The 13,541-nt window shown below is 39.3% G+C and overlaps 1 protein-coding gene across 1 annotated transcript in view; it reads right to left on the bottom strand.

The window, feature by feature from the left end:
* Positions 1 to 12,928, bottom strand: part of ZNF827 (zinc finger protein 827) — a 159,141-nt gene extending 146,213 nt beyond the window's left edge. Inside the window, exons 1-3 of the mRNA XM_035323782.1 lie at positions 12,834 to 12,928; positions 6,996 to 7,127; positions 5,242 to 5,331 (exon numbers count right to left, since the gene is read on the bottom strand). The gene's annotated coding sequence lies outside the window, so the exon portion shown is untranslated. The remainder of the gene's footprint in view (positions 1 to 5,241; positions 5,332 to 6,995; positions 7,128 to 12,833) is intronic.
* Positions 12,929 to 13,541: the final 613 nt, after the last annotated feature.

Here is a 13,541-nt window from a genome sequence, read left to right as displayed (position 1 = left end):
GTGAGATGTCCCCTCAGGAGCACAGCATTGCTGCTAACAAGAGGCATTTTGTGGTATGAGACAACAACCCTTTTCTGTCATAGATTTCTTTTGTTATTGATGGGTATGCTTGGGTGGCATTGATCAGCACTAGCTTCTCACTGACCACAGTGCCTCAGCTGTAGCAGGAGGCGTGCTTATACCCGATGCCAGTCACGCTGCCCCTCCAGCAGTTCAAAGGCACGATCTTTCCTTGGATCTGAATGATTAAGAAGGGCACCTGAAATATAGCTATTGCTGCCACTGCTCTCCGGAAACGTTCCAATGTGATGCAACACTTTTATGCACCAGAAACAATTCTACCACTATAAAAAAAGGTAAGCTCATTTATTCCAACATCCAAAATCAATCATCGGCTGGCTGGAATAGATCATGTCTGAAAAGCCATTGCTTATCCTGCTCAGTTCCAATAGCAACTCTAGTGTAGGTCTGTCTCAAACTGCACCAGTGAATGGGAGGGTCAAAGAAGAAAGCTTAGAGCATCAGCATATGTTTTCTTGCTGTTGGACCTCCCTCCACTAATCGAAACTTCTTTCAAGATGTCTCAGCTGGCTTTTTGAGATCCTTGCGGAGTTATTGCAGCCCTTCCCAAATGAATTTTTTTATTGAGCCAGATGCAAAAAGATGCCTGATGCTTCCAGAACATCTTTAATTGAATAAAACACATGATTATTAATAATATTTTATTATAGAGGATATCACTAAATTATATTAGCTCTAGAAGAATGCACTGATATAAAACCAGGGCTACATTTTAGCACTGACACACGACTACTTCACTTTTGTTAATATGATCAACAGGACATTGACAGATGGGTCTGCACTGGGCTGTTCTCTAGGTACTGGCACACTTGTTCTATGGGGGCTGCTGCTGTAATTCCCATCCATACACAAGGGAGGGACTCAAATGATTTCAGAGGGTGCAGAGGGGCTTATTCATTAGTCTGGCCTTGCAAAATCTTGTTCTACTGCAGACATATAACCGGCTACACCTATTCTAATGTAATTCAAAGACTGCATAAATCAATGTTACAACAAGTATCATCCTTTAGATACCCACTAATGATCTTAGCCCTTTGGAAAAGGCTTTTCCTCCAGCCTCAGGTCACCACGCCTGGTTAGCCCTCCGGTACAGCAGGCAGCACAAGCCTGCAGCCAGGACAGCTGGGTGGCTGCAAGGGCTCCCCAGCACTGCCAAGCTCTTGTAACCTTGGCTGCTGCTCAACAGACGTGCTCGCCTCCACGCTGCTGGCAGAAGAGGCAATGCTCATATACCTGCACCTCTCTGCTGCCTGGCCTCAAAGACTGCTGCTATCCTTAGCACAAAGAGGCCCTGCCACTGCCTCCAAGCACTGCACCGTGACAATATATTTCCTTAGGGTAAGCTCCTGTATGCCCTTTCTGGAAAAGGGGATAGCTGAATCACAACATGTTTAGGTGTCTTATCATGGAGCAGCATCGAAGTGGTAATTCTTATGCAACTCCTGCGGAAAGCAGCATATTTCACTGAATCACGCTGCTTCTCAACTATTAATAATGATTCTTGGATTCAGCACATTCAGATCTATGAGCTATTCTGTCCCTGACTGATGGCTAATGAAATCGACTGCTTTTGTCCTCAAAAACCTGAAGAGAAATAGGGTATACTTCAAGCTTATTTTATGAGCAAGCCCACTGTGGAACAGAAAGCAAAGTGGAGGGTCCCAGAAAACTTTTCTTTGTCGGCTTAAATAGGTAATTTTCTGGAGGCACACGCGTAATATTTAAAAATAGAAATTCTAAAGGAGCACAGACTGGCAAAAGCACACCATGAATAAAAGCAGGAGGTCAACCTCGTATAGCTACATTTGCAACCACCAGCCCCCACAATCCCCAGAAGCCTTTAGGCTTGCAAATTATGGGGGGTAAGGCTGCAAGGGCTTTTGAAAGCAGTTTGACAGCAGGCAGGAGGAACCCAAAGCCCAGCATGCTCACATCCAGGTTGAGCTATTGCTTCTCCATCAGCAGCACCCCATGCTGCAGTTCACTAGGGTGAACAAGGGGAAGGGAACAAAGCCTACTGTACACCTTCATAAGGTTTTTATCTTAACATGTTTTTTTATTATTATGTTATAGTCTGGAGCATGTCAACAGGAGATAAAGAGGAGAGATGGCTGAGGAATTAAATTATCCAGAGTGCTGAACAAGCCTATTTCAGTCCACTGTGGTTTAAATTTGCCACCTGACATGATAAGGTAGAAAAGGTTATGTTACTCTTTAGCTCAAAATGCACCTGTCTAGGAAGCCCTAACATCCCTCATTAAAAGGGGTAGTGCGTGACCTAGCACTGAGGTTAATACTAATATGTTCCCCTGGAGCCATGACTGTGGTCCCTCATTACCATTATCCTCTGGATGTTGTTCTAAATGCTGGCACCCTAATTGATAAACAGAATCAGCCAGTTTCAGACCTCAGGGACAAGTGGCTAGAATTTGAGATAGCTGTTCTTTGAAACAGGAAAGGAGAAGGGTAGAAGGGTTCCCCCCCCCTTTTTTTTTATTAAGTGTCTACAGAACTTTAATCAATCTTCACATGATGTCAGTAGTTCACAGACAGAGCTACAGCTCTTGAAGGAAATAGGTTATCTTTTCCCATTGTGAGCTGCTATTTCCAAGGAGCATCTGATGCGAGTCTGAAGTAACTATGCAATCTGAATTTGAAAGGGCCATTAACCAGGAAAAATTAACAAAATACACAGAAATGACTGAGCTCAGATGATCAGTTTTCCATCTATGACCTTTAATTCTCCATAAAGAGAAGGTGTTCTAAAAAGTCAAATATTCTCCCCAATCTGGTTATTTAAACAGAATGGTGAGTGATGCTGCATGTGTGGAAGGAATCCAAAACAGTTTGGGTGGAAGAGAAAAATATGCATATAATCAGCCTTATTTAAAGAAGAAAAATCAGTATTTAAGCACATTATTCTGGTATTCTTATACTGTGAGACTAGTGTAAATATGTAATAGCACTAAGCATACATATAAATAAACTGTGAATGAAATCTATTGTTCTCAAAAATCTATCAAAATACTCAAACAAATACGTATACTCAACAAATATTATATCTATGTATATATGTATTTTTAGGGGGAGAGTGTAAGCATGCAATCGTGGTTGTAAAGAACTTGTAAGCCATATTAAATGACTTACACGAGACTCAAACATCAAAAATTCAACTGAAATACATGTTATGTTAGAGATGCATAGAGTCCAAACTGGTTAGCTCATTTCAGACTGCCTTGACTAGATACAGGGATGCTCAATGACCACTTTCAGTACAAGGTTTGCTCCCTGATGCTAAACATTTGCCTGAATCATAGCCAGAGTGAACAGATGAGTTGAACTTCATGCCCCAAATAGCAATGAACCAGTACTTCAATTCATAGGCAAATAAAATTCATCCTTACAGGAAGTGCTCTTCGCCTTCACTACCTAAAATTTATTAAATGCACAGAGATTTGTTACCCATATGAGGGTACAGTACTCATTCTCTCTCATGTGCCTGAAGAGGAGGTAAAGAACATAACCTTCTGAGCTTTCTGAAAAAGGACACTAAAGTCAACCAAGTTGACAGACGTAGGCTTAAGTCCAAAGCTTTTGAAAGCAGGAGTTTATGAGTCCCCGGTCCAACATGCATTTATTTAAACATTGCATTAGCATAGCACCTAATGATCCAAGTCATGGGCCATCACCCTCTTGCACTTGGCAATGTATAAGCACACAGAGAACAAAAGCACATTCCCCAGATAGTTTACAATTCAATTACAAACAGAGATCCAATAGAGGGATGCAGCGTGGAAAGCACAAGCGATGAGATTGGTTGATGTAATGCAGTAGCTTGAAAAATGCTGATGTGATGTAGTTCCCCTTCCATATTTCTGCCTTCCAAGTGTCATTAAAAATAGCTAGAATCTCTTATTTTTTTTGCCTTACAGCAGTTTCCCAGGTGACTCTATGCCAAAGGGATGCTACACAATTACAAATGAATAAACTACCAAGGATGAGAGGGGAAATGAGTCAGGAAGCTGTGAAACATAGTCTAGAAATATTTACAAAACCTTAGTGAAAAAAAGGGGCTGTTGGAAATGACCCTTCTTGGGCAATAGGATTTCTTGTGGGGACAAATGGCACATGTGACACAGCAACTGGCAAGCTTTCCATGTGAAACCAATTTTCAAAGAGCTTATGAATGTCTCTCTCCTGAATTTCTTCCTCATTTTTTGTTTAAACTATCCCAAGTCCTACATATGGAGATAGAACAAGCTTAACCGGGGCAAATATAAGCCTTTTATCAATTCAATTATCCATTTAAGGACTCACTCATTGAACTTAGCCATAAAATGTTAAGAGTTGTAGTGCTGCTCCTGTCTATCAGCTTGTGTCCCTGTTTCTTTGTACCCTTAGGGGCGTTTTATCTTTTGAGAAATGTGACAGCCTGCCTTCTGAGACTGGCCTCGGCAGAGTCCATAGCCAGTACATTGACAGATATAAGATAGTATGGAAAATGAAGCAGTTCACAGCTTACTTGGGTGTGTCCAGCTGCTTTTGTCACCAGCCAAAGAATCTTTGATCTTTTAAAGCTATACTGGGATCTTTCAAATCATTAACTTCCGTTAATTGCATCTGATTCCCCCCTCTGCCCCAATGATCTATGGATCTACAGCAGGATCACATCATACCCCATTTCCCAATATTCTTACTTTTCAAAAAATATAATTAGCATATCTCCAAACGCACACAGGGATGATCTTTGGAATGTTTCTTCATGGTCAGGAGAGCAGGCTCAAAATGGGGAAAATAATTTACTGATACTCCCACTATTCCTGATTTCTACTGAAATGTAAGATGATTATTTCTACACGCAAACTTGATCCTGCAGTTTCTCTTCCCTACATTTTGAAGAGGGATGAGGACAGACAGCTGTTTCAAAGTAAATTGAAAAAAAAGTCACGTAACCTCTGAGAATATACATGTTTGTAAAAATTACAGTCAAAATGATACAGGATTAGCTGTGGAATATTACAGGGATCTTCATGATCCTGTCAGCCATCACTTCAGATTTTGCAGGCCACAGCTAGGCAGCTATGTTGACTTCAGTGCTTCCTTTTGGGAATACTACTATAGAGATTGGCCAACAGTGTTTTCCTCCCTGTTTTGCCTCACCTGAATATTACTGTTTCAGTGCCCCATCATCCCAGCTACATGAGGGTTCGGATTCCTGCTGAGAAGCATTTTCTTTCAAAATTACAATTCCTGCAAAGGTAATGGAAAACAAATGAGTTACTTTTTGTGTTGCCAACATTCTTTTTATACTGTAGTATGCTTTTCAAGATCAAACTGTCAAAATACCAAATGACACAACACTCAAAGTTGATTTTCTTGAATTTTAGTTTAAAGGAACAGCCTCTCTTGAGGATATGTATGCCCATATACCTTAATTTCCTGTCTTTAACTGAAGTCACCACTCAAATGCTAGCACAAGATACTCAGTGGGGCTTGAGATTTATTGCCATTTTATGGCCTTTTCAGCAGATACTCTTGTTTACAAGGTTTAAGAACAGTGCATCTTTGGAGTTGCAGGATAAAATCTTTCAGGTAAGGGCTGAAAGCGCATTTAAGAGGGGACTTAAGAAAAGTACATTTTAAATGAGCCTTTAAAATCACTGGCAAATATTTCCTAGACAAAATATTAAATTTGCTGGTTTAATGTAGAACTGAAAGCCTAGGTTTTGGTACTGGGGTGCTGTCCTTTCTCAGCGAAATAATCGTGTGCCCAGCTAATGGCATGCTATATGGCTGTCAATATCACTTTCAAGTTATTAGGTCCAATCAATGTTGAATAAAAGGAAAAAGGAAAAAAGGTGGTCAACAGGCAATCTAGCTTTCAGTTTAACACTCCCTTGAGAATTTTCATTATCCTTTCCTTTTCTGCTCTCAAGGTTAGCTCTAGCTAGCCTATTTCTAGCTTCAACTTCCTGGAGATAATGCACATCCACAATAGCCTTGCTCCTCCAACGTCAGCGTGCCCTTCCACCTGAGTAAGCAGAGTCCCTTCTCTTTTCTATTATTTGTGACCTTTTCCTGGGTTAAAAGGTCACTCCTGAAGCAGGCGGGTTTCACTCCTTATGGTGATTGCAGTGCAAAAAGCAGGCTTCTACCTTGTTAGAAGTGACATCACTGTACATTAAAGACATCATATCTCCTTTCATATTAAAATGCCTGTCAGTTCTGCTGCTCACAGACTGTAAATCTGCCACTGTATCCTGTGCTTGGGAGTTTTCATTATGAAAATATGAAGATAAGCACTCTGCTTTACTGTCAGAGGGAAAAAGTAGTCTGGTAGTAATAAGGTTACTTGAAAAATAAATATACAATTTCTGAAACATGGATTATTTAATGTGGAACAATTCTTAAAAGGAATCCTTTCTATTTCAATTCCTTAAGAAATTCAAGCTTAAAACCCCATATGAGAACAGGGTGAATATACACTCCTGTAGAATTTATTAATACATAGACTGTGCACTTACTCATGCAGTAAATCATTAGATTTTCCCTTTGACTTTGGCCCTCTAGCCTTGAGTGAAATGACATACCAAAATCTAACCTGTTTTTCATCTTTACATCATACAAATACTGAAAGACTTGTATGTACTGCAGGAAAGTGACAGCGTTCAGTTGTTATATATATGACTTTAGAAAATACATAGCAGAAAAATACCTCACAAACAGCAAAGAAAAATATAAATAATTACTGATCAGTGCCAATTACTAATTACTAAATTGCTCTCAAGGCATGATTAGGATATTAATACCTTGCTATTAGCTAATGATTTTCATCCAACAATCTGAAAGCACCAGATATTTAATTCATGTTTTGCAGAAGGGAAACTGAGTCACTGCGCGGTGAAATGGCACACCTTAACATTTGAGAGCAGCTCAGCATCTAAAGTGAGAACAGATCCTATATCTCTAGACTAGCCTGCCCAATACTTGGTGTGCTTATTTCAAGCTGGAAGTTTGTTGGTGTATCCCCAAATTGTTCACACAGCCTGTGATTATTTATGTATTATTAGTTAATGGATAAAATTATCACAGATGTTTCTTTATTATATATAAAAACAACAACAGCAACAACAAAACTTCCTCCATTTTCTTAGAGAATACCAATCCACTGCTATTGCCCATTTCCTTCTTCCTTAAATATTTGGAATTCCCTTCAATTGAGAAAACTTCAGCATGGGAGCATAGCATATGTATTTTCAATCTCCTCTTCCAGATCACATACTCCATTGTTGATACTCTGTTTGGGGAGCTGAAATGGATGGCTCAAGAGTTTTTATGGATGATGAAACTTTTCACCTCCAAGGCATTGATTTTAATGTCTGAACCCTACATACAGAGATGGAAATAAATATATTTAGACTGTGCTGTGTGCATTACGTGAAATCAATTGGTAATGTCAGTTCCAAGTACGCAAGAGTTCAGGTGAAAAACATGAAAAAATAGTTAAATGATGATTTGCATGAGGAAGGTGAACGTGTGGCATAGCAAGAATTCAGTAACCAAGAAGATGACTTGCTCGGGCCATGGTCTGAAGAGACGAGACCAGAGCATCCCACATACATTGTGGAGGAAACCAGAGCATATGTTGGTTCAGCAGAGCTGGAAGTGATATGAAGCAAGAAACCGAAGAAAAGCAGTGCATGGTAAAAACATAGCTTGCTTCTTCACCTTCCAGTTTCTCCTGAATGCAGAGGAGGTTTTCTTCCTCTTCTTTCTAGAATGAAGTCCTCTGTTCATGTAGACCAGAGCAACGTAACAAGAGCTGGAGCTCTTTAATGAACCAAGTCATAAGGATTTATAGCCTGTTTTAGAGCAACATTGCCAACACCTTCCTGGCCACAAAAGCCTGCAAGGACTACTGATCAGGCTTTTGTATCATCTCTTTTCTCCTCAGAAGAACCCCTCAAACCTTTTCAGCTGCACGGTCACAGGTCACGTCTATGCTGAGTGGCTTCTCAGTGTTCACCATCATTTCCAACATCCACACAGGTCCATGGCAGTGGTAAGGGTGCGATTTTAATGACAGGTCTGGATAGCTGCAGGCACTTCACGTTACTGCCGTCTACGTTTTCTAAGTAGGATAGGGTGAGTGGGAAAACATGGGTGTTGTCTTTGCCCTAAAGCCCCCACAGTTCCTAGCACTAATAGAGCTGCACTGATAGCACAGCTTTCAGTGAAAACTGAAAGCCAAAAAATGGACCACGAGCCAGCGTGTCGATTTCCCTGTATCATCCCCCTCTCCTACAGGTAATCATCAAAGCTGTTATCACAGATCCAAAAAGACTTAGGTCATAGTGTTCAATACCGTTCTTATATAATTTTCCCAGCAATATCCTTTCCTCATCGAAATAGTCAAGAGTAAAATATATAGGAATATTTTCCTGCATGTGCACGAACACCAGGGAATCAAATCTGAACACAGTGTTCGAGGTTAACGGCAGACCCTGGGGACTGGGTCACAGGCAGTCGCACTGCATTGACAGATCTGTATTTATAGCTAGCATCCTCATTTTCACTAGTATATGCACAAAAGGATAATAAAGTTAAAAGACGGGAGTTGCATAATGCACTAAGTTCAAAATTAGCTTTTGACTTAATATGAAAATTTATGCCTTTGTTTTATTCCAAACAAAACTGTTTATCTTGCATACAGAGTTTCCAGTCCACCCACCGGATTTTTTTATTTTATTTTATTTTTTTTTTTTTAGAGCACATTACAAAACCATCCTATTCCATTTTGCTTCCTTATTCTCAGGAATAGGGATTTGACCAGGAATTAAGGGTACTGGAAAATACCAGCTCACAAATGCCCTAGGAGTGACCTAACATTGACACTAAATCACATTTTATTTCTAAAGAAACTGTGCTCTCCAGCCCTGCAGCTAACAAAGCAACAGAAAGAACAGAGTGATTATGCTGTCGTCTCCATTATTTTAAATACTTAATTGTTTAGTTTCCTGGATTAACAGCAGACTAAGTAATTACTTTTAAAGTTACTGAAACTAAGAATATTTTATTTTTTTCTATAAATATCTTTCCTATTTTTCCTCCACTTCAAAAATAATGTATACTTATAAAAATAGCTTCTTCCACCTAATCGAGTTTCTGTTAATTAAATGAATGTGGGAACTGAGCCACCGAGGATGCAAGTGATTCACCCAAGGTCACCCTGGAAGCCTCTGGCAGATGCGTATGGGAACCCAGGCAGTCTGAACAACATAACACCATCGTTTTTTTTTTGTTTGTTTGTTTTTGTTTTTTTTTTTGCCTCTTTCCAGTATCCCCACGAGTGTAACATGTACCAGCCCTGAACACTGACTTTGCAGCCTCCACTTGTGGCTTCCAGTCTGGCTAATACCCAGAAAGGCATTCCTCACACAGACAAACTGAATCATTGCATGCTTATTTTTTTTTTAACATTTGAGCAATATTTTTATTTGCAGTTCAGTAACGTCTAAGGAGCTTCTTCATACTGTACAAACATCAGAAATGAAGGGCTTACAACTCCAGAGCTTAAAGCCTTGATCCTTTGTTTGCATCATCATTCTCCAGGATTTTTGCTTGGTATGTTCCAAGAAAAATGCTTCAAATTTCTCAGTTATCTACACTTTTATATAATATATATAAAACATCATATGTATATGTATATATATTATATAATGCTGTGATCTGCACCAAGAAAACTCAGTTTGCTACCTATTACAACTGTTCCTTAAACTGTGCTAACTGCTCCATCCGGTGAGATAGCACTGCTGGGCTCAGGCTTAATGTTTTACATTTTCTGGAAGACTGCAATGTGTTGATGGAAACAAACAAACAAACAAAACAAAAACCAAAAACACAAGTTATTTTAGGCTTGATCCACAATCTGCTGCTTGCTGAAATCCATGAAAAGGCTCTAAGGCTCTTTCTGAGGAGAGGTCAACACAATTTTTTCCCGTATATGAAATACCTGTGAAGGTTCATATAAATGGAAAAAATGCATTGAGAGGCCAGAAGAAGTCAGGGGGTGGCAGATCCAGTCAGTTCCCCAGCAGAGAATTATTCTTCCCACAAGTCTACATCTGTCCCAGAGCATCAGCTGACTCCTTAGGTGGAAAGGGTCAGAGGGACAGAAAGGTGGCTGAACGCTTCCCAATCCTCCTCATTCCTGAAATTTTGAAACAAGGTATGGATTGTTTTCACCCCACTATGAATTAGAACAGCCCCACGTTTACTTCATATCCTCAGGTGGCCATCAGAAGCACTTCTGGGGAGCTGGGAACTAACCTTGCAGATGCTTTTCACCAGCGGGTCAGTTAAAAGCAACCATTTCAGCTCATCTCCGGGCTTAATCTTGACACCATGATTTTAACCTGAAGTACTGAATTAGCATCAAACTGGCTATGGAAAAATTTACATTGAAATGTCATCTGGAATTGATATTCCATACTGGAGAAAATAGAGAACTTGTGTTTCTTTGATGTAAATATTTTAGAAAGTTTAAACATAAAAGGCTGGGTCCAATTTGATTGTAATTTGGATATAGCCTAGCTAAGTGTTTCAAAAAATTAAAAAAATATAAATATCCAGCCTTTACTTAGCGTAACAGAAAGCAGTTTTCATATGATCTGTTAAACTATACTTGAACCAAACAGAAAGCAGCAGACAAAAACATGTGACAAAAGGTAATCATGTCACTTAATCCGTGTCGGATGACGTGAACATCCTGGGCTGGGGAACACAAAGCAAGGACCTGAAGACAACAGATTTTTCTTTTCTATTCTTTTCTTTTCTTTTTTTAACACTTTGTCTGAAATCTGTAGCACAGAACCAACTTTTTTTTTTTTTTTTTTTTTTTTTTTTTAATTAAGGTCCAATTTAAAAATGCATTAACTTTTTAATTGAGAACATGGCTGGGAATCAGCAGTTCTGATGATCTTAGCGTAGCACTGGATATAATGTTGGATAACTAAGCCTTCATTTAAGGGAAAAAACTTTGATCTTTCACTGTATAGGAGCAGATAGACTGTCATTTAAATGCTGAAAGGCTTGAATTCTCCCATCAAAATGCATGCAAAGGGAATTTCAAACCTCTTAGGACTCATGAGAAAGCTTATCCCTTGGGTGAACCAAGGAGAGCACTGCCAGGAACTCTGAGGGAGTTACATGAACTCTGAAAGCTTCTAGAGACCTTCCCTTTCTTTTCTACAGACCTGAAAGTCCAGAAGGAAGAGAGAAAGCCTTAGGCTGGGTTCTCACGTTGTTATCCCCAGCTCCCTCAAGACCTGCCACTTGGAGTGAAAAAGCTTTTTTGTCATGATGTTGAGCAGCACAAGGTGTCAATGTGCTCAGTTCTTCCTTAGGGATCCTCTGGGATAGCTTTGGAGAAAACACGTGTGGTGCTTCCTTGATGCAAAGCGCGTGGAACGAATCTGAACCTGAGCCCCCTCAAGACTGTTGGATCAGGCCAGTGGGCAAAGTGATTTTTCATCAGCCAGGATCCGCTGCTGAGATTTCAGCTTCCAAAAACAAGCTGTGACAACTATCAGCCTAATGGTTACCATTTTGGTACCGGCTCATTGAGATGGATTTGTTTTGAAATTTTCAGTGTATTTTCAATATTTTTTAGAGGTATCAAGAGTACAGAGAGTTAATTACCAAAACCTCTACTGACTTAGCAGGAGCAGAATCTCACCTTCCATCTCTCAAACTCTGGAAATGTGGTACAGTGTTTACTTAAGGGCCCTCAGGAAACCCTGCAACTTCAGCGTTAATCTTAAATTTCAGGGTTCTCCACCTTGATGTTATTTCATGGAGGTTGATGTCTGCTGCCCCACACTCTCGGAGGCTCTGAAAAAGAAGTTTCCCTGGATTTGGAACTGGTTCTCAGCCCCATATTTCATTGCATATTTTTCTTTTTTATCTAAGTAGATTCCAATGTTGTTTGTTAAAGTCTTGGGGTATGCCATGACTTTGGCAAAAACAGGTTTGTCCTCTGTGACAGAATTGTCATGTGATGATTGTTTAATACATCTTTTTTTTCATCCACTGATTGTAGCCAGGGATTATTTAGGCTGAATTCAAAGTCTTCCCACAGACATTCTTTTGTCATCTGGATTGTTGTTCTCCTGCATTTAACTTATGTAAATGGTGTTCCTTTCAGAAGAGCTAGAAGAATTGGACAGTCCTTTTTAACGCATTCTGTGTTACACAGCCATCTCGCTCTACGGAAATGCTTTTATTTCAACTGGCTGGAAAGAAAAACCTCCCTAACTTTGAAGTGTTTTTTATTGCATTGAAAAGAGAGAAAGAGAGACTGTCAAATCCCATTTCATTTTTTAAAGCTAACTGTAAAGTTTTAATTCGGTCCTCTGAACAAAGATTCTGAGATGCTTCATGTTTAAGAGTTAGCGATAGTATACGAGCTGCCGACTGCCATCATTAAGTTCAGTTGACAAAGGCCAATGCAACTTTTTCTTTGTAACTTTGTAACCATTTATGTTTGAGGTGAAGATGTTAATATGGAAATTTTGCGAGTTGGGAATGAGTACGAACTATCAGTGTAATTTATGACCTTTCATCTAAGGCCAAATGTAAAGGCAATCACAACTGTTCTATATCTCAAGGCCAGCACATAGCAGATGTATGAAATTTGGAAGTGTTAGACATAAACTTTTATTACCAAATTATAAATAATTTCTACCACTTACAATGTTCACCTTTCAAGTTCATCTTGATTAAAACACAAGGGCAGCATCTCACTGACTTCAATGAGTTGCACAGCTGGAAAAACTCTCTCAGTGCACTATGAAAGGATAAAGCAGTACAGTATTTAAAAGAATCTACTCATAGCAATGCACACAAAGTTTTAGATTTAAATCCTTTTTCATCTAGATGACCAAAAAAAAAAAAAAAAAAAAAAAAAAGTGAATCATTAAACAATGAGGTCTGAATTTTATTTTCATTCTTGAAGCTTTGAATTCTGTAAGCAATCCGCTGGATGTGGATTACTTAAATCCTTTGAAGACCACCTTCCTGAGGTCATTTGGATCTCATCACTCAGGAAATAAAGCATTCTTTAGGTTGTGTATTAACAGATGTGATTACATAATCTTTCTGAATCTACAAGATAGGAATTTTCTTTCCAGGTCAAACCCCACTACACCAAAGTGCTCGTTAATGTACGTCTTATTGTATGAAGGTTAATTTACCCCCTAAAACAGCATGTGAAATTGTTTAGAGACCTATGGCAATCCTGGAAAAATTAACAGAGATTTGGATTCATGACTTGGCCACAAAGCATGGAAGTGGGGAGCTACGGGTATCAAACTGTTGGCCATTTTGATTATGGTATTTCAGAATAGATACATTTGTAAGATTAGCAATGGCACTAAGAAGGAAATCAGGAGGATTTGCAT

The sequence above is a fragment of the Oxyura jamaicensis genome, chromosome 4, assembly GCF_011077185.1.
Source record: "Oxyura jamaicensis isolate SHBP4307 breed ruddy duck chromosome 4, BPBGC_Ojam_1.0, whole genome shotgun sequence".
Taxonomy (NCBI): Eukaryota; Metazoa; Chordata; class Aves; order Anseriformes; family Anatidae; genus Oxyura; species Oxyura jamaicensis.
This window is presented reverse-complemented; position numbering and strand designations above follow the sequence as displayed.